Raw genomic sequence first — 27,429 nt, forward strand, 5'->3', positions numbered from 1 at the left:
CTGCTATCCAAGGCATAAAGATGAGATTTACTAATATTTTTGTTGTGTTACATATTAATTTCTAATATAGAAAAAAATAATTCATTCAAAAAAAAATTTGTGAATCTCCTGGTCTGATTGAAGCTTTGTCTCAAATGCCTAGAGATACAAAGGGAATGAAAAATGTCTTTGCACATTAAGAACTTAAGAGGAAGAGCTGTTGGGGGAGAGAACTTAAGAGGAATATGAAAGGAAGGGTAAACATTTGTTAGGCAAATAAGTGGGCATGGGAATGTGACAGCACAGGGCTGAATTTGAAACAGAGTACCTGGGACTAGAAAAATCAAGTGGGTATGGTGCGGTGTGTGCACAAGAAATCATAACCAATCCTGGAGTATAAGATTCAAGCAGAGACAGTAAGCATTGAAGATGAAAAGAGCAGGGAACACTATGTTGAGGGTCTTCTAAAACTATGACAGTATTCTTAAAACTTCAGTCATTTATGCATTCATTTAGCAATTTTAATACTTCATGGACTATTTGCTTTGATATTTTAAGTCAACCGAAGTTTTTAAATTTCATGAGCCTGGTTTGAAAAATCTTATTTGCCCATAAATAGAAAATTGGTAGCACTTGCTGCAAATTATAAATGAAAAGTAACTTCTCATATCTTAAATCCTTATGCTAATTACATACGATTATCTGAAAATTGAAGATTTAAGATTGTAGATGCTATACACTGAATTATCCTTGGATAGTAAAGGAAGCCACTATTGTAGAGAATAACAATAAGGTCATTTTTTTTGTATGGTATCTTTGTAACATCAGTGTTTGGGGATCTGGAAGGAAGTTCAGAATCACAGTCAGGCTGGAAGCTTATCTCCAAGCTACATGAACTTACAGGTAGGAGTTGACACTCCAAGAGTGAATGAACATAAAAGTTTGTAAGGTTCTAACAAGTCTAGCTAACCACTATTACCTAGGAAAGAAAAAGAATATTGGTTTTCTCTGGTTTTTTTTTCCCTCTTTTTTCTTTTTCTTCCTCTGTTACTGTCTTCCTCCTCCTCCGCCTCCTCCTTCTCATTCTTAATCTGTGCAACAATTTAATTATAACTAAATTATTTTTCATCACCCAAGAAGGTAGTTTTTATTTAGGGAGAGGAAAGCATTTCCTACTAATGGCAAACTTCTTTTCCATGATCATAATTTTCCTTAATCCTTCCTTCCTTCCTTCCTTCCTTCCTTCCTTCCTTCCTTCCTTCCTTCCTTCCTTCCTTCCTTCCTTCCTTTTGTGTGTGTATGTCCCAATACCCATAGTTGGACTTTGGCCCAACCCCTTCACACTCTCACTTGTTGCCCCACCTTACCTACATGCTGAAATTGTCCCACATGTGCAACTTCTCTGTTATGGTCTGAATATCATATCCCCATGAATTTCATACATTGGACTACTAACTCCCAGGGTAATGATATTAGGAGGTAGGATATTTAGGATATGATTAATTAGGTCATGAGAGAGGAATCTTCATAAATGGGATTAGTGTCCATATAAAAGAGACCCCAGAGAACAAGTTAGCCCTTTTATCCATGTCTGGACACAGGGAAAGAGTACCATCTATGAATCAGGTTTCATTGAGTCTCCAGAGTTGTGAGAAATGAATTTTCTATTTGTAAGTGACTTAAATTATAGTATTTTTTATAGCAGCCTGAATGAGCTAAGAAAAGTTGCTGTCTTGTTGACTCCTGGAGGAACTGTTTTGCCATTAACTTTGAAATGACCTTTGCCTTTAAATAACATTATATGAAATAACATTTGTATCAAATTGCTTTTAAGTCTTTACTCTCTTTAACTGATAATTAGAAAAATACTAAAGAATCATGATAATATATTAGTGTAAAAGATATTTACTTCTTATATTACCAAAACCAAGAATATTTTTAGCAAATGACTTTCTGGAAGCAGTATCTTTACTCTTCTGATCTAACCTATCTTCTGATCCAACATTAAATGCCCATGAATTACAGAACAAATTCATAAGAGGTTATGTTCTGCTTTTTCAGTACATGTTGGCAGAGAATTTTGGACCAATTTAATACTCATCTGAAGTGTAAGAATTTTCCTTTAAGCAAAGATAGATGTTGTGGAATACATAAAACCCATCAACAGCATAAAATTCATAGCAAAACAATGACAACAGAATGAAAAGTTGCTAAATTGAGGATAATTCAGAGGATGAGTATTCCAGGCTGAAGTCAGAATTGACAGAGAATGTAGAAGCATCACTTTGCAGAAATCCCGAAATCTCCTACAGCAAGGTAGGTATGCAGTGACAACATAAAATATAAACAACTCTTATGGTGATGGGAGGGGTTCATGTTGGTGGTACTAGGCTAGATGAAAATATAATAGCACATGACTTATACTACGCACTGTGGACCTTCACCCAGCATTATTTTGAATTTAAATTTGACATGACCTCATTTATAGGTTGCTTTGTCACTGTTCCAAAGCCTTCTCCTCATTGGAATGTCTTCATTTAGGTATTCTTTCCACAGGCATGCAAACGACACCTTCCTTGGAGTTTTTCCCACAGCATCTGGTCTAGTACTTTGTATCTCAACTGTAACCCCAAATGATGGTATTTCAACAATTTAATAGAGATTTTCCTTGTAAAGTATTAAAAAGTTTTACAAAATACACTGTCAAAATGTTAATGTGAAGAGACTAGATTAACAATAGCTAAGTTCCTAAATTCTATAATAAACAATGTGCTAATAAAAAGGTATACTTTCAGAATAAATTGGAGGAAATAATTCACTTTTAAGATGGATTAAGAGAATTCTACTAAAATGAGACATGCAAATGTTGATGGTGTTTCTTCTCAAACGAGACTAAGTAAAGAGACTAGAGGTGGTCAAGAAATGAGTTTTAAACAAATAAGAATAAGCCAAAAAATTAGAAAAACAAGAATTAGAGATATTTTTGGTGAAGAAGACTAGTTTTGAGATTATAATTAATATAGTTAATTATTCAATTCAGGAATTTTAAAATCTATGTATTCTGGGATTACCTGATGGATTTACTAACATAAAATTTTAATTCTAAGAAATGATCTGTCATGTGATATCTAAAATTGAAATTCATGATTAAAAAAACAAGAATAATCCCCAGAGACAGGAGATCTGGAGATTATTTTCTTCCTGATTATCAAGTTCTGTGAGCTTTTAGGCAAATTATCTCCTGCCTATAGGCTTCATATCTGCTATCCATAATTTAATAACTACAAAAGATTTGTTGAACACAAAATTTATTTCAGGAACTTTTGAGGCATGTAGCCATCAATATTAAATATTTTTTCAGTTTGAAAAATTCTTTCCATCTCTAGATTTTATAACTTTATTGCTTTTAACTGTGTTTTTCAATATACTAGCTTGCTGAAATCATATTTTGAATAAAATCTGACACAGTTTTATGCAAACTAGATCAATTCAGTGAAGTAGGGGTATAGCTTATATTCTGTATTTAAAATTCCCTCCAAACTTCTTCCCTCACTTTCTCCCCCAAAACTTTTAATTTAGTGAATTACTATTTAATTTGACACTACTTGCCTGTACAACTTTCATCAATATCAGTTTAAAAAAAGAAATATTATAGATAAGAGTAGATGTAATATGTGAACATATACATTATTCCCTTACTTCAAATCTGTCACTGTCTTTATAGTTGGACTACATCTAAAGTAACCTTCTTTTCTGGGCCTTTACAGTGGTCTTTAGTTTGATCTTGCCTTCCTGGGGTTCACCAAGTATCCTTGCAATATTGATGGTTACAATGCTGAGATAATAGACTAATTTCTTCTCTGTCTCTTGAACTGGGCACTGGATTTTGCTACAATACATTGAATCAAATGAACTTATTGTTTATTAAGTGTCATCTTTATTTCTTTACTAATTATTTTTTTCAGAATCAAGTATAGGATTATGTTTTGACTGATTTTTCCTCCAAATTATAAATGGCTTTTTCTTACTTGCTTGCTATGGTTCGAATCTGGAATGTCCCCCAAAATCTAATGTATTGAAGGCGTGGTCGCCAATACAACAATATCCAAAGATGGGGATTTTGGAAAGTTACAGGATCATGAGGGCTCTGACCTCATCAGTGAATTAATCCACTTGAAGGATTAATAATGTGAATGGACTACAAGGAACAGGTGGAAATTATAGGCAGGTAGGGCATAGTTAGAGGAAGTACATTTCTGAGAGTGTGTCCTTGGAGAGCACCTCTTGCCCCCCCCTCCTTCCTGGCTGCCATGAGCTGAATAACTTTCTTTCACCACTCCCTTCTGCCATGATGTTTCTGTCTTGGAGCCAGCTGACCAAGAGCTGAACCCTCTGCAACCATGAGCCCTAATAAATCTCTGTCAGTTTTATTCTGAGTCTATAATCAATTCCAGTATTTTAATACGGAACAGTGTCAAAGTCCAGTTTTGCTGACTCTGCTCTTGATATATTGTTGCCATATTAGCAATAGAGGGCAATTCAAGCTAGAGTTCATCTGAATTCCATAGTTGTTGGGTTCTTTGGAATTAATTAGGTCAATACTTAGAAAGGGTAGTTCATCCCCAGAAGATTCTTCCATCTCTCTCAGATGCCTCATCCACAGTCCCCTTCCTGTGGTCAGACACTGCAGGATTCCATCCAGCTTTAGGTAGAATTATAGTTGCTGGACAATCTCCAAGCTCCTATGTTATAACTGTGGCTACCAATACCACCAAGCTGTGCCACAGCCTAAGCCCACAACCTGCCAAAACCTGCACAACAATAGAGAAAGACCAAGGCCTGTGCTGCCAACTGCAGTACCATAGGCTGACAATTGCTAAAGTAGACTCGTGGTCCCACACAATTGGAACCCACCACATGATAGCACAGGTGATGCTAACTGAAATAGAAGTCTATGTGCCAGGATTGAATATCATCCCCTGTCACTGGCATATTACAGAGTTTCCATCTTTAGGCAGTCTGGGAGATGAGGGTTGTTAGGATCTGCCCAGTGTTAGATTTTACCAACTTAGTGCTAAGTTCCATGTCAAAGTTCTGTGCTTACTATCTCTAGCAAATGGGGTCTGGCTCAACTGTATGCTGCCTGAATTTGGTTATGGAAAGGGATTGCCTTGGCCACCTAGATTAAAGAAAACTTGAGTCATGCCAAATTCTTCCATTGACAGGATTTGCTTGATCTCAGGCTCATGCCATAGTTGATGGTGATGCAGGCCAGAATAAGCCTGGCTATAAGTGTGCTGCTCAAGTTGGGAAATGGGTAATGGATACTGTCCCTTGGCCTCTGAGACTGATGTTAAGCTGTGTTACACCTGAGCTGTGGATACAGGGATCTGCACAGTCTTGGGGGTGTGGGAGGTATATGACCCAAGCCTACTAAAAAGTGGGTGATATGGGTTAAAATACTAGTCTGCCCCACTGGTATGTATGTCTCTTCCTAAGTCCAAACCATGTCCAGAGACTCAATGTATGAGCTCTGGCCTTTGTGGGGCCTTTTGCTTCTACCTGTTGCTGACTCTCACTGCAGCAGGCATGACACTGAACTCCAAGATAAAGTCTGGGCTAGTGTTCATGCCTTAATTCCCATTGGGTGGGATCTTAACCCCTGTTTCACTGACCTAATTTGTTGGAGAGATGATAGAAGCAATCTCTGCCTGACTAATGCAGTTCCATCATTCTATCATCTCGATTGTGGGGCTCTGTCCAGTACTGGCTTTCCCCATGGCAGTCCTGATACTGGTTTCAAGTGTAAAGCCTATCCTTAATTTTCTCTCCTTCCCTTAAGCCAGAAGGCAACTCTCACCATGGATGCTACTTGGAGTTGGAGAAGGAGAGGTAAATGGGTGTAGACCACTGTGCAACTTCAAAAGGTAACTCTTTTATTTTGAATTGTAGGGAAAATCTGCACAAGCCCACCAGTTACACCAATTTTGGAGATCACATATCTAAGCAAAACACTCCATTAGTTTTGTAATAGGTAACACCTCTAATGAAAGGGCCGGATGGTAATGGTTGCCTAAGTTGTTTTACAAGAATTTAGAGATAACTCAAAAACCATTGATCTTTCACTTGGTACTGTACATTGTCTGTTGGGTGACCTTTTGATGTCAGAGGGATAAAAACTCCACTACCAGAGCATGCTGTACCACTGTTTTCTAAACATGTGTTCTATTAAAAAACAAAAACCCACCAAATTAATGAAATTTGATTATGCATGTGCAGACCACTGACTACTTTACTTTCCCTATCTCCATGCACCTTTCCCCACATCTCAAACTACCCCGTTTCTTTATTCCATAGATACACCTAAGCCCTACCCTGGGAGAGGCGGATTTGACTCTTGGAGCTCCCACATCCTCACATTGGGCCAAATAATGAATAAACTCTTTCCCTTTTGCAAAATTTATCACTCCAATAATTATCATACTGTAAAACTGGCAAAATGGGTTTCACTGGGCAAAATTCCTCCCTCCTTCATATATACACATAGAAATTGTTTTCCTTCAGTGAGTTTTCCATTTTTTTATTGATTCTTTTTAGTTATACATGACAGTAGAATCTGTTTGACATAATTATACAAGCATGAAATATATCTTGTTCTAATTCAGACCCCAGTTCTTCTCCTTCCCCTTCCCTCCCCTCAACCCCTGTGTCCTTCATTCTGTGAACTTTCTGCCATTTACCCAGAGATTTATTTATTTTTATTTTTTTAGTTGTAGATGGAAGCAATGCCTTTTATTTTATTTATTTATTTTTATGTGGTGCTGGGGATTGAACCCAGGGTCTCACACATGCTAGGTGAGTACTCTACCACTGAGCTATGACCCCAGCCCTTCTCCATAGATTTTTTTTATTAATTTTTTGTAGTTGTAGATGGACATAATGCCTTTATCTTATTTGTTTTATTTTTATGTGGTGGTGAGGATTGAACTCAGTGCCTCACAGATGCTTGGCAAGCACTCTGCCACTGAGCTACAGCCCCATCCCCGCCCCCCTTATTATTTTTAAAATTAATTTCTTGTGGGTGTACACAAATGAGATTCAATGTGGTATATTCATATATACACATAGGAATTTTTTTCCATTTTTATTATACTAATAGCAGGTACTCTTGCTTGGCTTCCATAGCTCTTGTGAAAGTAGTTTGGTGCATGAATAGTTATTCAAGTTGGTGTGTCTGTAAGGAGACAATATCTGGGAGATCTTATGCATCTTCTGGAACATCTATTGTAATTGAAGTTTCAATGTCTTTTTTATCCAGTTTCTGAATAATAATCAGGGCTTCTCTGAACATCTAATAATCGCTTGATGATTTATGACATATGTTTGCAGTTCTAGAATATACAGTTAAAGCAGCCAGTATTTTTTTTCATTCAAAAGGATATTTGTATTTTCATTTTAAGCATAAAAATAGCATCTTTATTTTTATTCTACAAATTAATTTTTTTTCATTCTATGTGTTGTACAAATGCCACAGATAATGATTTCAGCACATATTTCATTCATGAAATCTTATGTTCTGTAATGGGGATGTAGCTGAGAGGTACAGCATTTGCCTAACATGTGCCAGTCTATGGATTCAATCCCTAGAAACTTCCCCTGCACACAAAAAAATTTAAATCTTAGGTTCTGAATGCAACAGAATAAACTCCTACAGGCAATATAGTGAATTTAATTTTTATATTCGAGGATCACTGATGCTAAAATAAGTATAAAATTTAAAAAGTTTAGAAACGATTGTGTTATTCCTTAAGTTTTTTGATAAAGAACTTTTCATTTATTGAGGAGATAATGACTCAACACCAAATTTAAGTAATGATATTTTAACTTACCAGTCTTATTTATTTTGAAAAATGCATGATTTATTACAGAAAACATATCTTATGCAGGTAATAATTAGGTAACAAGTGAGTTTTTCCAAAAAGCAGCAACTTTGAAATATGGAGGAAATATAGTTAAGAAATCTGTATCATTTACATCAATATCATGGTAATTTTAATTTAGAGGAACATAATGAAAATAAGGAATGTTTTTTCTGTAACACTAGGAATTGTTCTGTATTTGTACTTAAACATCAACAGTTATAGCATTCATAACACTGGGGAAAATTCTATAATTTATGAACAAAGATGAAAACAAGATGTTTACAGGACACTTTAAAATGTACAATGCACTTTCAATGTGTTCTTGTTTCTGAATCTTATGCCATGTGAGAGAATGCACCATACATATTTACTGTAATTCAGAAACTTGAGGCACAACAGGTGATTAAATCGATTTATTTCAAGTCACATTGAATTTCAGAGCCAAACTTCAATCTCAGGCTTTCAGCTCCAAACTGTTTTTTTTTTTTTTTTTCCTTTCTCTCATGGTCTGCATCCAGGTCCAAAGGGGCATATAGTTATAGAGGGAGGTAACTGGGTGACGTCACCAGCTATGGAAGAACATGCCAATAATATTCTTGGCTTTTAAATATATTAATTGACCAATACCATTTTTGGGGATTCATTGTCTGCATTTAAAAAACACAGCCTTAACTATAATAGTTAACTAATTATTGACTCCTCTACCCAGATGATGTTTTTTATCCCAAATATTACTAGATTCTTGGAATTACATACATGGATTTAAATAAAATTTGTACACTGTCAAAGATTAAGGCATTCAACATGGAGGAAAAAAAGTTACTTTAAAGACCCAAGAATTTGGCATTGCAATGATACTTATGGGGTATGCATCACAGGACTTGGAGGGGGATCATGAGGAGTTTCTGGGATATGGTTATAAGAAAGACTTCAGTTTGTGAAAATGCATCAAAATACTTATCTACATACATTTTGCATCTGTGTACCATGCTATTATAAGCTTTAAAAATATATTGTTTATTATTTTGAAAGGAAGTTTATTCACTTCATAAACATATTTTGCATATTTTTGCTAAATGTAATATTCAAATATATTTAAAATGCCTACATACACTATAAGTGACATATAAACATATACACGCACATGGGAAAATGCAAAATATAATAAAATTGTCATTCTCAATATCAGAAAGAAGTAGAAGTGTGGAAGAACACGTCTATACTATACGTAATAGACAAATCAATACAAAGAAAGTTAATGTTAGATTAATGTTAGATAGAAAATTCCCAAGTTCAGTTACAGATACGAATTCGAGGGACAATGTGAAGTCTCTAACCTGAGACATAAGATGAAACATTATTAAAAATGCCTTCAGCATAATAATAGGCACAGTTGTTCTACACCTCCAAGGAGGATTTAAAATGCATTTACATCTTGCTGAGATATTATCTATCATATATAAGAAAATGCCTAACTTACCAAAAAACATTTTTTTTTTGTGACAAACGTGAAATCAATATGAAAATTCATGGTCTCAAGAAAATTTTGCTCCGTAATGAGATACTTTGATACTATCTATTATAAAGAAAGAAACTACAGAAATAAATGGCTTTAGGGATTCAAGGCTGATCTTATTTAGGAAAAAAATATGTATATAAATGGATAAAACTTTTCTTAATTGTAATGCTTTTCTGAGATTTGACATAATTTTAATCTTTATGCTTATAACAACAAAAATTATTGACTTGCATATTATGTTTTGAAATAAATGTGATACTTGAGTTGATATTTTAACATGTAAAAATGTATTTTATTTTATATAAGAAGCAATGTTTTCACAAGAGGAATTATAAGTACGAAGTGAAACTACATGTATTTACATATAGGGGTGATGCTCTTTAGGGGTAATCTTGACCTTATTTTAGGATTATAAGAGAAAACCTGAAAAATATTCACTTTTTGAAATCATCACCTGTGGGCTAGACATAAACAATGAAAAAGAAAGGATTATAAACATCATGTGAAGAGATATTTTACTTGTGTTTTTGATGAATTTGAAGGGAGGGAGTCCTTTTATGAGTGATATAGATGAATGAGCACTCAAAGGAGATAAGAAGACCTTCTAGTTCTTGGAACTTATCTTTGTTCATTTCATAAGTAAAGACACACATCCTAAAGTTGTCCTAGTCTACCTGAAACACAGAGTCTGAGAAGTAAAGGAATCACAGAATTGAAAGGAATTCAATAGTTTATTTGGCTCACTCTTTCACCCACTCCCTAATTCCTTTCATGAAGCATACATTAAAATCATTGAAACTGTCAAGAACTAAAGGTGCAATTCTTTTTTTGCTCTTAGGTTGACAATGAGTGAAAAACAATCTAGTGCCTCCAAATACAGCATATACGTCACTAAATGGCAGATATTTTGGTTTTCTAATTCTCAGGACATACATAGTGTTCAGATCTTGTTTCAATTTTCATGTTTTCTGGTGAATAATTAAATATCAAACTGATATTTGTTACTAATATTAAAAATGGGGTAAACTGGGTTTACAGTATACAGGAACTGTCTATATTAGCCTCACAGTTTTTCTGTAAACTCAGAACTACTCTAAAAATAAACTTGACTGTTAAAAAAGTGATTATAGCCAGGCATGGTGTTGAATTCCTGTAATACCAGTGGCTTCGGAGGCTGAAGCAGGAGGATTGTAAGTTAAAAGTCCGCCTCAGCAACTTAGTGAGGTCCTAAGCAACTCAGCCAGTGAGACCCTGAGACCCTGTCTCTAAGTAAAATATAAAAAAGGGCTGGAGGTGCTAGGGTTGTGGCTCAGCAATAGAGTGCTCACCTAGCTCATGTGAGGTGCTGGGTTCAATTCTCAGCACCACATAAAAATGAATGAATAAAATAAAGGTAAAAAAGGGGGAGGGGCTGGTGATGTTCCTCAGTAGTTAAGCACCCTGGGTTTCAATCCCTGGCACCTCCCACTACCAAAAAAAGTGATTGCAAAACACATATATGATAAAGGACTGGTATTCATATATATGAATTTATGAATCACCCAATGAAAAAAAAAGAATGCAAAAGATCTTAATATTTCACACAAAAGGTAAGAAGATGGTAATTATATGAAAAATTGCAAATAAAACAATGAGATGCCAAATATTTACACACCAGAAAGGCCAAAATCCACAAAAAAAGGGGATACCAATGCATACAAGGATGTGGATCCAGAACAGTACTCATTTTTAGTGGGTTTCAAAAGTATACAGTTCCTTGGCATTTATTCAAATGAATTGAAAACAGATGCCTACACACAATCTATACACCAATGACAGTGAAAAACAGATTTGCCAAAATTTGGAATCAAACAAAATGTCCTTTAATAGGCGCATCAGTAAAATGTTGGACATCCATACAATGAAGTATTTCTCATTTATAAACTGAAATTAATAAAAATTACAAAAGGTATCTAACTGTTACTAAGTGAAAGAAGTCAATCTGAAAATGATATTCTTGGAGAGGCTAACCTACAGAGACACTGAAACAATCAGTAGTTGCCTAGAGTTCATGCAGAGGGAAGAATGAAGAGAGGATCACAAGGGATTTCAAGGGCAGTGAAACTATTCTGTATGCTACTAGAATGGTGGATACATGTCATTATGTATCTGCCCAAACCCATGGAATTTACTGTACAAACTGAGACCCAATGTAAGTGATGGAATTTATTAGTAATAATGCATCAATATTGACTCATTAATTGTAAGAAATGCAACCCATCACTGCAAGATGTTTATAATAAGGGATACTGTGTATGTCCGGGGGACTAAAAAAAAAAAAAAAAACACAAAAAACTGCACTTTCTGCTAAATTTTTCTGTAATCCGAAACCTTCTGTTAAAAAGTAAAGTCTATTAATTTTTTAAAAAGTGATGTTTGTTATTAGTAAGTCATTTCCCTACTCTATATAATTTCCTCTCAGACATGGTTGGCTGCACAGTTGCATAATGATCCACTTGTCTAGAAGCTATTATCAGGTCTTAAGTGGAAATTTGGACTGAATGTAATAAATATGACTTCAGATATGAATTTCTGAAAAAATACTCTAAGTTAAGGAGAAATATTTTTAAGTTAGTGAAAGTATAAGGGATTTTATTTCTGCTTTTTACAGAACTCTCAAAGTCATCAATCTCAGGGAAAATAATATCAGTTAAGGTAAATGTAATGTTTATAGCACGCTGGCTTTTGATTTATGTTCATCTTAAGTAAAGGTGAAGAGAGCTTTGTTATTTACCCAGAAATCATGCATCATGTAATATTGGTATTTCTTTATTTAACCATGTTGATGGTACATTTGTACTATCATCCTATTATCATCTTGTGACTGCAAATGAGATTACTTTTCTCTAACACCTTCTTAGTGCCAATGTCCCTAGTTAAAAATTTCATATATAAGTATGAAGCTGTATAGTAGACTTACTTTATATACTATATGGAGATTTTTATCTATGTGGAAAACATCATAATATTTTACATTTATAAAAATATATAAGAAGAGGAAAACCCCACACCTGACAAACATAAAGGAGTACACACTGATATAACCATGAAATGACAATTTATTATCCTGAAATTTTTCTAGAACTTCATTGTGTTCTATAGACCATAAGGATTTTAGGAATTTAGAATAATGAATATTCATTGAAGTTGAAAATATGTTTGTATAGACTCATCAGAAACCAAGATTAGACATAGGAATAAAAATGATACAGAATAAAGTTAAAAACAAAATAGTAATCAGCACTAGCACTTACTATTGTTCATTTGCTTCTCATGTGATAAGCACTTTCCATGCATTCTCTTTTTTGAATCTTCCAACAGCTTCATAAAGCAGGCAATGTCTATTATTTTGTTTGATTTGTTTTATGGATGAGAACATAGGCAAGTTGTTCAGTTACAAGCACAGACAAGAAAGAGGTTAAGTTATTTGCTGGAGGTCCTAGAGCTAGTAAGTGATGATACTGGAGCTATTACTCAAGAGAGTCCTAACTGTATATAGTCAGAGACAAAGTATAAGGCCATTCTAAAGAGTTCTTGAAAATAACAGGGAGACAAGTTTACAGGTGCATTTTGTGTGGATAGAAAGGGACTAAGTACATTCTTGTTTGGGAGTAGAAATAGGAATTCTTCTGAAAGAAAGCAAGTATAACTTAAATGAACATTAGAAAAATAGTAGTATCTGAATGTCATGAATACTTCAGCATGTCCATTAGGCCTTTTTCGCCTGCTAAGCATGTATATTACATTACAAGCCTGTGTGTGTGTGTGTGTGTGTGTGTGTGTGTGTGCGTATGTATATTTAGAAAGCAGCAAATAAAAAAAGGCACAAGTCGTTAAAAACTTTAACAAATTCTTTCTCTTCCATCTCTATCTGGAACTTTGTCCAAACATACATTCAAAGGCCCTTTCTCATGGAAAGAAAGCAGCATTGATTCTTATTTCCTTGGATGACATCATTTCTTCAGATATTTTTTGAAGGATCTAGAAAACACAGTCATGCACAAAGGGCAAGAATATTAGAATTATTCAATAGCAGTAAAGATAAGTTAATATTTATTGAACACTTAGAATTTGCTAGAATTTCTCAGCAATGTTTACATGGATAATCTCATTTAATTCTCTTATCTCTTAGTATCCTCATTTAATATTTGAAGAACACGAGGCATGAAGTGGTTTTTAAATCTCTCACTAAAATCACAAAACTAGTAAGTAGAACTAGGATTCAGATCCAGGTAGGTTAACTCAAAGGATTACATGCTTAACTGATGCACCAAACTGCCTCACTGTAGCACTGCTGTTATTACTGCTGTTTCCCTCTTGTATTCCAATTGTCTGCAAAAGCTTGCTCTATTATGCCTGCCAGTGCTGAATCAGTTAAACTAGTGTTATCAAGTCTCCTAACTATGAATGTAGAAGAAAAATCTTAAGAGAAACCTGCATTAGTTTTATCGATCTGCTTTTGCGGAATTGAAAACAAAAAGCCATCTTGAAGCACATCAATAGAATTATGGTTTCCCCTGTGAGAATTTACTGCATTGGCGTTCTGATTTGTTCTCTTCTAAAGAAGGAGCACAGAAAAAAATTATTAGGTGCTAAAACAGACTGGCTCTGATGAATTACTGACAGCTCCACATATCTTTCTAGCGTTTTGTTTTCCTCAACTCATGCTAACATTATTCATTCTGTGCCTTAACAAATTATAAAAGGTTTACTCAGATATCTTTATTTATTTACTTATTTGAAGATTGAGGCCCTAGGACATCAAAATATCATGCAAATAATAAGTCATTAGTGAAGTTCTGGGGTTAATATATAGAGTAAAGCTTTTATTTCCTTTTTTCTTCAATCTTAAATCTCTGTTCATGAAAATATTGGTTATGATCTATTACATATCCTAGCTATGCAATCATGGTATTGAAACCAAAATGGTGAAATACTACTGCTCTCAGGGAAGGCTTTCTGAAATGTGAAACTATGTATATATTACATACAAGACAGTATATATATTGAATTATAGATATACATCACATACACTTCTGATGTATGTGTGTGTACATAGACACAGCCCCAAGAGAAGTTTCAGAGCATTATCTCATGCTTGCCACAAGTCAAATATCTGCAAAAATCAGTTTTAGACTCTCTTTTCTGAGAAATGAGTGTCAATTCAAGTTCCTATACATTTAAGTCAGTTAGATCACTTTTAACATATAACTTTCTGAAAATGATTGAAAGACAATTCATATATTAAAAGCAGAAGATAAAAATAAAAAGGTTGCATGCTATTCTAAATGTTTTGCTCTGTGAAGGTGTGCTCCATCAAGGGCACTTTGCAGCTTTATTACCTTGGGCAAGGAAAATTAGTTCTGTTTCTAGATACAACTTGGGGCCTCCTAAGTCACTGGCTTCAGTGGTTGAGCTCCTCCTCACAATGCCCTTCTACACGGTTTGTCCAGCTCTCACCTCAGCCAAGAGATACTATTTTCCTAGTGATTTTTCTGGAAGTCATCATTTCCATTGTGAATAAAATGCTAGGCTGAAGGTAATGCAATCACTAACTGAAGACCACAGACATTTAACCCACACTGTGCTCCCATTCCCACTTCATGAAGCTTAATATGTCAAAGAAAAATGGAAGAAGCATCATTGCTTGGTTAGGAAGTATTGAGAGACAAGACTTTTGGAGTTTTGTAATAGGATTTCTTTAAAGTTTTGATTTTCTACTTGAAATAAGTTCAGTTTTTGACGTTAAGCCAACCACTCCATTTTAAGCATTGGAATACAATTGGACATCTCTTCTAGCTTAACTTTTTCTTTATTCAGAAGAGTCTTATTAAATACAACCAGAGAGTAGTTTTGAGAAGAGGCCATGAAACTACAAGTCCTTCCAAGTTGACCTTTCTGGTGGAGCAGTGATCTGATGCTACTGGATGAGAGTAAAACAGTTTATGCTTCGTGCTTTTAAAATGAGTTATAAACGACATGAGTTTGGCTTTATTAAATTACCTTTTCTTTTTTAACAAACACCATCTGTTTAGGCTTGGCAAGTCTCCCACAGGAAAAAAGGGAAAAATTGATATCCTGAAATAGAAAAGAAAGTCTAACTTCTTCCTTCATAATTGACCCCGGTAATTTACTGAGGTTAAGTTATGCTGGTTTAGAAACATTGCTTGTAAATTTGCAGAACTAATATTCTTATTTAGTGTGAAAGTTTGTATAGATTTTTACAAATTACTTGAAAAGCCATTTCATGTCAATTATTTTTTTTTACCATTCCCCCAAAATATGAGGGATTTGTGACTTCTGCATTTTTACTCAAAATTTCAGAGATTAGCCAATACAGATAGAAGAGATGGAGGTTTTGTTTTTCTTTGTGTGTGTGTGTGTGTGTGAGAGAGAGAGAGAGAGAGAGAGAGAGAGAGAGAGAGAGAGAGAGAGAGAGAGTATTGATTCTGGGAATCAAGTCCAGGGTGCTTTACCACTGAGCTACATTTTTTTTGAAACAGGGTCTTGTACCCAGGCTGGCCTCAAATTTTTAATCCTGTTGCCTAAGCCTCTCAAGTAGCTCAGATTACAGGTATTTGCCACCATGCCTGGCTGCATCTTTTTAAAATATGATATGATAAGCAAATGATAAAGCAGAATATCAAATTCAAATTTACTGGGTAGCTGTATCATATTACTTTCATCCTACTCCAATCCCTAGGCAAGCAAACATGACATGCTCTTTTGTGGACACCATAAAGATATGACGTTTGGTAACCTGCAGTGCAGAGTTTGGTTAAAAACCATCAACTGCCACACAGCACTATTGGCACTCACTAAGGTACAGGTAGAGATGGTGAAAGGGTAATGACTGAGTGAATTGCCCTCAAATAGAAATTTGCTGAGGCTTCTTGATGGAAATAGTCCAACCATTTTGGAACGTTTTGACCAGTAGCCTGGATAATGGCTACTGACAAAAGAGTCAGCAAATGTGAAAACCACAGCTGCTCAGGATTTTGATGAGATGACTTCTTTCAGGATCATCAATTATTGAGAATGATCAGGCTTCAATTCTGAAAGAAATGAGGCTGAAAGGAAATGAATTTAAGAGGAGGCAAACAGACAGTTCAAATAAAAGGAATAATGCATACTTCTATGATAATCTCGGTGACTGCTGGATGGATGTATTCTTCTTTAACTTTGTAAACAGTATAAAGGAATTGTTAATGGCTCTACCTAAGGGGCAGTTACTCCTAGCCCGAGTTCAAAATTGCTGATATGGAAAGTTTCTATCCCTGGCTCTAAAACCAACTGATGAAAGTATAGTGAAGACCAGCCTCAGGTCAGTGATTCCGAACTGTCTAAAGTAAATATTAAAGATCTGATTGGGATAGTAAAAGAGAATTAGAAGATCACATTCACCCAAACACATTGTGCTGATTTCCTAATAAACCATTTCTGAATGAAAGTTTTGCCAATATTGGAAGATAAATGTTACATTTTCCTTTCTGAGCACTGTTCTTCCTGGAAAAACAAAAACAAAAACAATACATGGCATGGATTGAAAGTCCTGGGTTATCAGGGCATGGAGGATTCCTATGGAAGATGAATTTTGGTGGAGATTGCTAGACATCTACAGCTAGCTCTTTCTAATTCTCTAGAGCACCCATAAAATAACCTTTCTTAAGCCTGGTGCTCCTTTTTCTAAATTCATTAATAAGAAACACAGAGCACTATAATAGTGCCTGAAATAGCCCAAGGGAAGTAAAATGGTTTATATGGGTACAATCTCAGCTTCAAGGACAAAAGTATATTAATTAATGGGAGCATATTTCAAAGTTCACTCCTAAAGCTTGCCATTTCATTTCTGTCTTGGCTAAAGTACAAAATGATGATGATCTTTATTATTTAACTCCAATGAAACTGCCATAAAGTGTTACTGATATTAAGAAAAAAAGTGGATTGGCTTGAGTTTTTTTTTTTTTTTTTCAATCAGTCCCTTTGAAAGACAAGGAATTAGCTTTTCTTCTTTTAGGCTGTCTGCCCTCTGGATTTCTTTTTCTTTTTCTTTTCCTGTTCTCCCCATTTTTATTCCCTTATCCCCTCACATGAGGAGATAAACTTCCAGTTTCTCTCCATCTCATTTTTCCTTTCTCCTTTTTATCATTGTTCTATTCATTAGTTAATATTTAGGACCTAAAACAAAAGGATTATATGAACTGGGCAATAGAAAGTCTCAAAGAACTCAAAGGACATATAAAATGTGATTGCAGTTCAGAGGAGAGAAACCCATTTTAACTTGATGGTAAGAAAAGAACAGATGAGTAAAAGTTTATGGATGAATATTCTTTGAGTCTTAAAGTTGGGTAGGATTTGGTCACGTGGCAGGTCAAGGCAAAGGATATTCAAGAACATGTGCGTGAAGGTGGGAAAATGTTTCAGTAATGTAGTAGTTTAGTAGGTTTAGTTCAATTTTTAATAAGTGGAAAGAAAGAGAATGCAGATATAAGGTAGGATGATCAGATTGTGAAGGGTTTAAAGTGCCACATTGAGTAACTTGAAGTCTATTCATCTCTTTATTGTTGTTGTGCTGGAGATTGAACCCAGAGCCTTGTGTATGTGAGGCAAGCACTCTACCAACTTATCTATATCCCCAGCTCTTAAAGTCTACTCATTAGATAATAAAATCTTGAAATAATAAGAAAATGCTGATTAGTCAGTGAAAAAGCAACAAAACTACAAGATAACTAACCACAAGACCTCGGGAGGAACTACTCCTTCAGGGAACATGTGCATTAGAGACTGTGGTACAATCTCATTATAATAGTAAGAAGTACACCCCTAGGTAAACATCAAAATTTTGAAACATGCAATATAAGAAGTAGCATGCAAAAGATACAATAAGAGAGGTAAATAGAGAGCCTACATCCTGGGAACAAATCTTTACTCCTCACACTTCAGATAGAGCCCTAATATCCAGAGTATACAAAGAGCTCAAAAAATTAGACAATAAGAGAACAAACAACCCAATCAACAAATGGGCCAAGGACCTGAACAGACACTTGTCAGAGGAGGACATACAGTCAATCAACAAGTACATGAAAAAATGCTCACCATCTCTAGCAGTCAGAGAAATGCAAATCAAAACCACCCTAAGATACCATCTCACTCCAATTAGATTGGCAGCCATTATGAAGTCAAACAACAACAAGTGCTGGCGAGGATGTGGGGAAAAGGGTACACTTGTACATTGCTGGTGGGACTGCAAATTGGTGCAGCCAATTTGGAAAGCAGTATGGAGATTTCTTGGAAAGCTGGGAATGGAGCCACCATTTGACCCAGCTATTCCCCTTCTCGGTCTATTCCCTAAAGACCTAAAAAGAGCATGCTACAGGGACACTGCTACATCGATGTTCATAGCAGCACAATTCACAATAGCTAGACTGTGGAACCAACCTAGATGCCCTTCAATGGATGAATGGATAAAAAAAATGTGGCATTTATACACAATGGAGTATTACTCTGCATTAAAAAATGACAAAATCATAGAATTTACAGGGAAATGGATGGCATTAGAGCAGATTATGCTAAGTGAAGCTAGCCAATCCCTAAAAAACAAATGTCAAATGTCTTCTTTGATATAAGGAGAGTAACTAAGAACAGAGTAGGGTCGAAGAGCATGAGAAGAAGATTAACATTAAACAGGGATGAGAGGTGGGAGGGAAAGGGAGAGAGAAGGGAAAATGCATGGAAATGGAAGGAGACCCTCAGAGTTATACAAAAGTACATACAAGAGGAAGTGAGGGGAAGGGGAAAAATAATATAAGGGGGACAAACGAATGTCAGTAAAGGGGGCAGAGAGAGAAGAGGGGAGGGGAGGGGAGGGGAGGGGAGGGGAGGGGGGATAGTAGAGGATAGGAAAGACAGCAGAATACAACAGACACTAGTATGGCAATATGTAAATCAATGGATGTGTAACTGATGTGATTCTGCAATCTGTATATGGGGTAAAAATGGGAGTTCATAACCCACTTGAATCAAATTGTGAAATATGATATATCAAGAACTATGTAATGTTTTGAACAGCCAACAATAAAAAATTAAAAAAAAAAAAAAAAAAGAAGTAGCATGATTACAATATGCAATTGCAATGTGTAAGCACAAAGAAAACTGGTGCAAAATTGCATGATCCCCTGCCCTGACTTCACCTCTATCTAGTTCATCCCCCTAGCTACTATCCCTCTTTGAATATTAAAACCTCAGACCAAATCCAGGAGACTCTGAGATTGCACTACTATTCTCTGGTAGGTACTTTCTCTTTATAAGTTTCTTGTTTTGCTACTCATACTTTATGCCTCCTTAACTTCTTTTCTGACATGATGAAGAATTTGGAAGGTTCTAGTAGAGGTCTTCTCTATTCCTGGAGACCTTTCCCTATATGGTAACATGTGCTATAGTAGCTCTCGATAGATTGATTAGAACCTCTTTTTTTATGACTATTGCATGTTGGGTTTCCTGTGCAGTAGATTTAGTAATAAAAATTGCCATGCAGAGGTTTACTAAGTGCTTTTCAGATCCACACCTATGGAAGGAAAGGAAAGGGAGCAAATGGACAAAAATGTCTCAATAAAAGGTGTGGGAACATCTCAACTGATCCCAGAGGAGTTCTAAATAGCTATACTTGTTCAACATAGTGACTCATGCCTGTAATCTCAGCTACTCTTAGGAGGCTGAGGTAGGAGGATTTCAAGTTCAAGGCCAGCATGGGCAACTTAACAAGATGCAGTCTTGAAATAAACATTTTTGAAAGGAGTCAGGAGGTAGAGGATTGGCCTGCCTAATTTTCCCCAGTACCAGAAAATTAAAAAAATAAATTAATTAAAGATAGAAAGCAATGTTGGGTCCATCCTTTAGTATGAGTTACCTGGGAAGGGGCCATGGTATTAATCAAGCTGTCTATTCAGTGGGGGTAATTCCTGAGGAAATTTGATAGCTGAGTGATATCTGACAGTAACATTCCCCAGAGCTGAATAAATAATCTCTACTCCTGATGGGAAACTGAACAAGACATCATAGCATCTACTACAATGTACTGTTTTATCTCTTAATATTTAAGGTATGTTCCAATAGGAACTTGAGAGTTCCTCTTTGAGTACTTGTCACACTTTATATTTATTGTAAGATTACTGTTTGTCTTTGCAACTAGACGGTAATCTTTGTAAACAAGAATTTTGTCCTATTTGTCTTTGTGTTCATGACATCTGAGATTGTAGGAAATACATGTCCAACAAACAATTTCAAAGAAAGAATAAAAAATAATCTGCTTTAATAAAATTTTGCCTTCTCTAAAATTAATTAGTAGATTCAGTGTTTTTAAAACAAAAAAAATTCAATGATGCTATAACACCTTAAGTCAACCATAAGTGTTTCAAATCAAATATAGTGGGAATGTTCCCTCAAACTGACTAATAATTTAATAGGTTTCATTTTTCTCAGTGTTTTGAGTTCATATTCATTTTAGGAACATGATAGGAAAAAACAGAAATTTTCTGATTTTAAAACTAATGAACACTTAATTCCTTCATTAATTTAGTTCCTATTAAATAGAAACTGATTCTTTTTTTCTAATTTTAATCTTTTTTGGGGAAGCTTAGGCTTATTTAGGCTTCCTGTAGAGTACATTGGTATCTATCAATTGCTCTCTAATCTCTGAAGGTAATATTCTTTTGTAAAGCTACTAATCATTATTGCCAATGTGTATGTATTTTTTTGCACACACTGCTGAGTACTTATGTGTACTTAATGAATCAGCAGAGTTCAGGGAGAGCCCCATGTTGGAAACAAAGATATGATTCCTATATTCTAGAATTTGCTGCATTTTTATAATACTTTGTAAAGACTAACAGACTCAAGAATAACCACAAAAGAAGATATAATGGATATTGAGTAATGTTGAATAATTAAGGAATAAGGAGCCTAAAAAGAAGGAATGATCAAAATGAGGACATGATCAAAATGGGAAAAATCATATTTTAAAATATGTCCTAAAAATTCTTTAACTCTTCTTGCAAAGGATATTCAAGAACATGTGTGTGAAAATGTTTCAGTAATGCAGTAGTTTAGTAGGTTTAGTTTTGACCTTGAATCTGCACAGGGCAAGAACGTATGTTTGCGTTTTGATGGTGTTTGTTTTGGTAGTGCTGGAGATTGAATCCAGGGCCTCATGAGTGTCAGGCAAGCACTTGATGACTGGGCCACATCCTTAACCCAAGAGTATGTCTGAAATGACACTTACACATGAGGCTTGGTCACATGGAATTTCCCTTTCAGGGAATTCTCTATCGGAACTTACTTGCCATGCTGTGAAGTACCCAAACCACATGCAGAAGCCATGTTTCAGTGCTTTGTGAACAGTCCCAACTGAGCCACACTTAACTTTTGTAGAAGACAGTGTGGAGAATGGTATCTCCAGACCAGATGTTGTAGCCCTGGGTTATCTGAGTCTTCCAAGCTGAGTCCCAAGATATTGTGAAGTGAAAACGAGCCAAGACTATTCAGTATTTTTCACATATCTGACCTATTAAATTTTTTGCGGGGGTTGGAGGGTACCAGGGAATGAACTAAAGGGCACTTGACCACTAAGCCACATCTCCAGCCCTCTTTTGTATTTTATTTAGAGACAGGGTCTCACTGAGTTGCTTAGTGCCTTGCTTTTGCTGAGGCTGGCTTTGAACTCACAATCTTCCTGCCTCAGCCTCCTGAGCCACTGGGATTACAGGCATGTGCCATCATGCCTGGCCTGGCTTGACCTACTGATTTTTAAGCATAATTAAATCATTATTTTATCCCGTTAAATTTGGAGTTGTTGAATATAAAGATAAGGATAACAAAGGGCTGCCTGAAGAACTGTATTTTTAAACATTGTCTATTCTTGTATTCTCAAACACTATTTTATTTTCTTTAACTATTCTGGAAATGCCATATATTATAGGCTTCTGTTGTGAAGAAGAAAAAGTAATTGAAATAGGGTGAGTTACTCAGATAGAACTTCCTTGTACTGGTAGACAATAGAGGTGGTCATTACTATAACTAACACAAATCTAATCACATATTTTGAAATGTTCTTATGGATTAGGTAGTGTGCCAGGGTGTTATATAAACAATTAATTTACTTTTTAATCTCCACCTTAATCTTGTAAGTGAGGAATCATTATTATGTTTTATATATGATTGCAATGGGGTTTAAATACTACATAGGGAGTTGACCCAAGGATAATTCAGACTGGATGGACACCAAAATCCTTTGTCTTACTGCATGAACTACTATTTTTATTATTGTGAGAAAATTAAAAAGTCTGCTAGGGGAAAATAGTGTGAAAATAGTTTCTAACATAGTAGTTTCCTCCTCTGTATTGGAAAATGTTGAGTGTGATTCAATAGCCTAGTAACTTTTTACACATTAATGCAAAATCTGGTACAGAAGATTCTGGGTTGGCTTTTTCTCCATAATATTTAGAATAGAAGAGGATATTGAATTACTATATATGCTGCATGTATTTTAGAGGGCAATCTGAAAATAATTAAACCAAGCCGTAACTGTTGAAAATAAAGATTTCTCATAAAGTAAAATGAATTATTGTCCTTGCCCATCCCACTAAAACTCTAATACGACAGTAACCAGAAAACTGAAAAGAATCATTTCAAGTAGGCCCTGTTTTGTGGCTCTGGCCCCACAGATTGATTTTATATTCAGGTTTAGCACTTGGCAGCTGCCAAAAGCCATGAGTGCAATAGCCCATTCAGAGAAAAACAAAATTTGAAAAGAGACAGACAGTAAGGACATGCTGTAAAAGGCAAAGGACAGATATGAAAAAGATCTGCTGGCCCATTCTCTCAATTTAGATGTTTACAATCTTTAAGAATAGATGTTGAAGGCTAATATCAGGTTTAAACATAACATCTAGATCACTTACTCATTAAATCTTATATATTTCCACAAGAAAAGGAACTAAAGAGAAACCATTCAAATCATATCATTTAAAGCGAGAAACTCTATTTAGTGCAGTTGTTAAGATTACAGATGAGAAGTGGTGAGACTCCCCTATGACTCCACCAACCTAGCCCCTCTTTTACAGATGGCTTGAGACTGTAAAAACAGAGCAGTAATTGATTGAGATAATTTCTGGGAATAATTTTCACAACTTTGTTTTGTGTAAAAATATAAAGTTAGAGCATTTTAGGTATTCAAGAGCTATGAAGTGCATCTTTTGCAAGGTTCTCTGATCTTAGTTTGGAGTCTACTAGGGCTTTTACACTTTGAATCATTAAATAGAGCATATTTTTGTAGCTTTATGTTGGCTAACAATTTCTCAAGTCAACTCTATATGTAACTGCAGGAAGAATCCTTTAGTTTTATGGAACCTACCAAAATGTAAGTGTAGATCCAAATGCAAGATTTGAAAGTGAATGGAAAATGGAATACATCAATATTCATATTTTTATTTCCATAATCCAGAAGGAATTTCTTCCATCTTTGTTGGTTTTAGTTAATAGGTATTCAGATAATTCAATACAACTGAAGTTCCTGATAATAGAGTATTTTGTCAGCATGTAACTGAGCTGAGTGCCAGTGTTCTGGTCAGGGCAATGTGATGCTGGAGCAGGGACTGATTTCTGAGATGAGTCTGATGTTTCACAATGTGACATCCTGATAGTATACCTAGTGGCATTAATCAAGGGGTTGTGGAGCCTCTGATATGGCTTGGATCCCACTGTGCTCTGCAAGCTTCCAACAAAGCTTGACAAACATTCTGTCTGCACACAGGTTCATATGTGCTAGAGACCTAAGTAGCGTGAGCTGTGGAATGAGTCTGAAGAGAGATGGAGTATAACTTTCATATTTTTCTACTAGTGATTTTTTTCTTTGAACTCGTTTTATAAATCTGTGCTTTCTGAGAATCAGTCCAAAATCAGCTTGGAAGACCAGCCAGTAAAGTACCCAAATTTTTGGATTAATGCATTTGACAAACAATTATGATACCTTCCAAAAAAGGTAAAAAATATGGATTTAGGATGGGAAATAATGAGTAATTTGAACAATAGATAATATTCACAGGATGGTGAATGGAATGTTATAAGAAGGGAAGTGTTGAGTCAAAATTTTGAACTAAACATTTATTTTTTTATTGCTATTCTAGATCTAGGCAAGAGAATCCCTGATTGCAAAGCAACACATTCTAAGACTGAGTTTATATCAAACATTTGCTTATCTGAATACTTGTAATGGCCTTGTAAACATTTGACCACAGGTGAAACTGACTCCCTCTCAACCCCCAGAACTTTCCTAATTTTCATTCAGCAATAAACAAACCAAAATGTGCTTACCCGGTGCCTGCCAACTCTATGAAGTGATAAGGTGAATGATTTAGTGACATTTCTTTCTTATCTTCATTAATACTTTAAATAATTGGGATGCTAATCCCTATTCCACTGACTTAAAGTTATTTCAATGTAATATAATTTGCTGTGCATTGTATCTGAGCTGTTATTCACATTCAAGAAAACTATATTTAACTATTTAAACAGTGAAAATATTTTTAACATTCTTGTAGATTTCCTTTGGAAGGATGGAGTTCCTAGGGAATCTACTTCAAGTAGTCCCTCCAATCACCCCTTGTTTGTAGTCAGTGCTTTAGAAATAGAGCTGAAATTTTTATTTAGGAGTTTATGATTTACCTTAGTAATCTTTTCTTGTGTGTTAAAACTCTTATGGGCAAAACAATTTTTCTAAAAACCATTGCCTGCAATTTCAGTTTTTTAATTTTCTTTTTGCTTTTTTAGAAAGAAAAAAAACATTCACTATATATTTGAAATCTCATATTCTTTCTGAAAAAAGAATGTGCTTTGTAGGCTAAAGAAGTCAAATTTGAGTCAGGAAGCTCTCTCTTAACCTGTATACAGTCCTGCTTTCCATATATTAGTTCTCATGGTTAAATTATGAAAGTCTTGACAAAATACATGACACTTAAAGAATTAATTAATGCTGAAAAATATAATTAGAAAATGGAATTTAACTTATTTATTTGTGTATGCACCCATGTTTATATCCCAAAACGAAAAACATCACCCAACTCTCAGTCTTGAAGACAAGCATATGCTGACTAGGATCATGTTAGAGAAACCCTGATATAATATGAGGCAGGAGAGCTGGCATCAGATTTTAGGGAATTCTGGACACTCAGTGACTGTACAGTTACATTCCTTTTTACCATATGTCCTCACCAATACACTCTTGTATGCAATGTTCTTGTCATTTTCTTTTTAACTGTACAAATCCCACCCAAACCCATTGGCCAGGCTCTAGCTCACCTTCTCCTGGAGTTTTTTCCTAATCAGCAAAACATTTATTAATTTCCCCTCCTCTGAAATTCTGTGTCAAACCAGTAAACCCTTAAATATGCATGGGGTCATAATGTTCTTATAAGGTGTTTATTTGGAATTAATGTTCAAATAATCTCTTAAATTTCTTGAGAATTAAGACTACATCTTACAAAAGAGGCATAAAATACTTATACCATCAAAACTCAAAAGAAATAGGGAGTATAAAGACATACACATGCAAAGATCATTTTTTTTTTAATCCCAGGAGGTCTTGATAATGACTGGCTTTTACTTCCTAATTCACAGTGTTTGTATATCAAATTATTAAATAGTCAAACATCATTAAAACAATGAATTACTAAAATAATAAATACAAAAATGAAAAAAAAGACTACATCTTGAAGTTCTCTTGTATATCCACAGCAATTACCATCCATAATGCTAATCATGTTATAATAGGTGCTTGTTAATTGAGTCACACAATCAATTGTTACCCTGGATCTCACAGTTATTTTTACCTTTTTGCAGTTACTCTTGATACAGAGTATTATAGTCTCTTGGAGTTCCAAGTAAATTCAAGTTCTAAGTCTCCTTTAGACCAAGTTACAGTTAGGATTTGGAGAATAGGTTTTGTCCACTACAATTTGTAGCTCTTTGTTTTTTTCTTTAACAATCAATAAACAAACACCCCCCCACACACAAAACTGCCGTTTTTAGGCTCTTATACCCAAATTCCCACTGCAAAATGTTAGCCAACCAAACTTTCTAAACAATGCTATAGAATGATCTGAAATAATCCATCCTTTAATTTGTATCTATGATCTTTGACAAGCAACCTTCACATTTGTCTTTTATACCTTATAGTTTAAATATTCTAAAGAACAATATCACTAGCTAAAAATCCTGGTGCCTAGAAGGTTCATGTGAAATAAGTTGTTTCATTACTTTATCTGATTATAAATAATTCATGTCTGAATAAAGAGTAAGCACTAATGGCTGTGCATCAACTACATAACCTCTACATTAGAAACTTCTAGCACTTGGTGTTTTTTTGATTGAATGCAAATTTCAAAAAGGAAGAACTCTCAGGTTTTACACTGCTCTACCAGTGCTCAAACAGTCCCAGATATAAAAGAAACATTTGTTTTATAGGTGTAGTTACTTTGAGCCTGTAATTATATTCTAAATTTATAATTTTGTTAGCAAAGACCAATGAATCTAGAGAGGATCTGACCACATATCAGCTCCTCTTATAAGGTGACTCTAGCAATATATATTACTTCAAATCTTAATTTTTGGACTATTTTGAATCTTAAATGAACCTAATTTTTGCAACTTATGTTAAAAATAAAACTGAATTTTTGGAGTTACCTGAATTAGTTAGTATGTAATTTTCTGCCAATTTTACTTTCTCTCATATTAAAAATACCTATATTGTTGTTGACGTCAATACAGATCAATGTTTTTTCTAATGAAGGCCACCATATTCAGAATACTCCAAAGTGATTCCATAGCATTTTAGTCAGTTTTTACATCTCTGTGATGAAAACTGACAAGAACCTCTTAAAGGAGGAAAAGTTTATTTTGGCTCATGGTTGGGAGGGCAGT

Source organism: Marmota flaviventris, chromosome 2 (assembly GCF_047511675.1).
Source record: "Marmota flaviventris isolate mMarFla1 chromosome 2, mMarFla1.hap1, whole genome shotgun sequence".
NCBI lineage: Eukaryota > Metazoa > Chordata > Mammalia > Rodentia > Sciuridae > Marmota > Marmota flaviventris.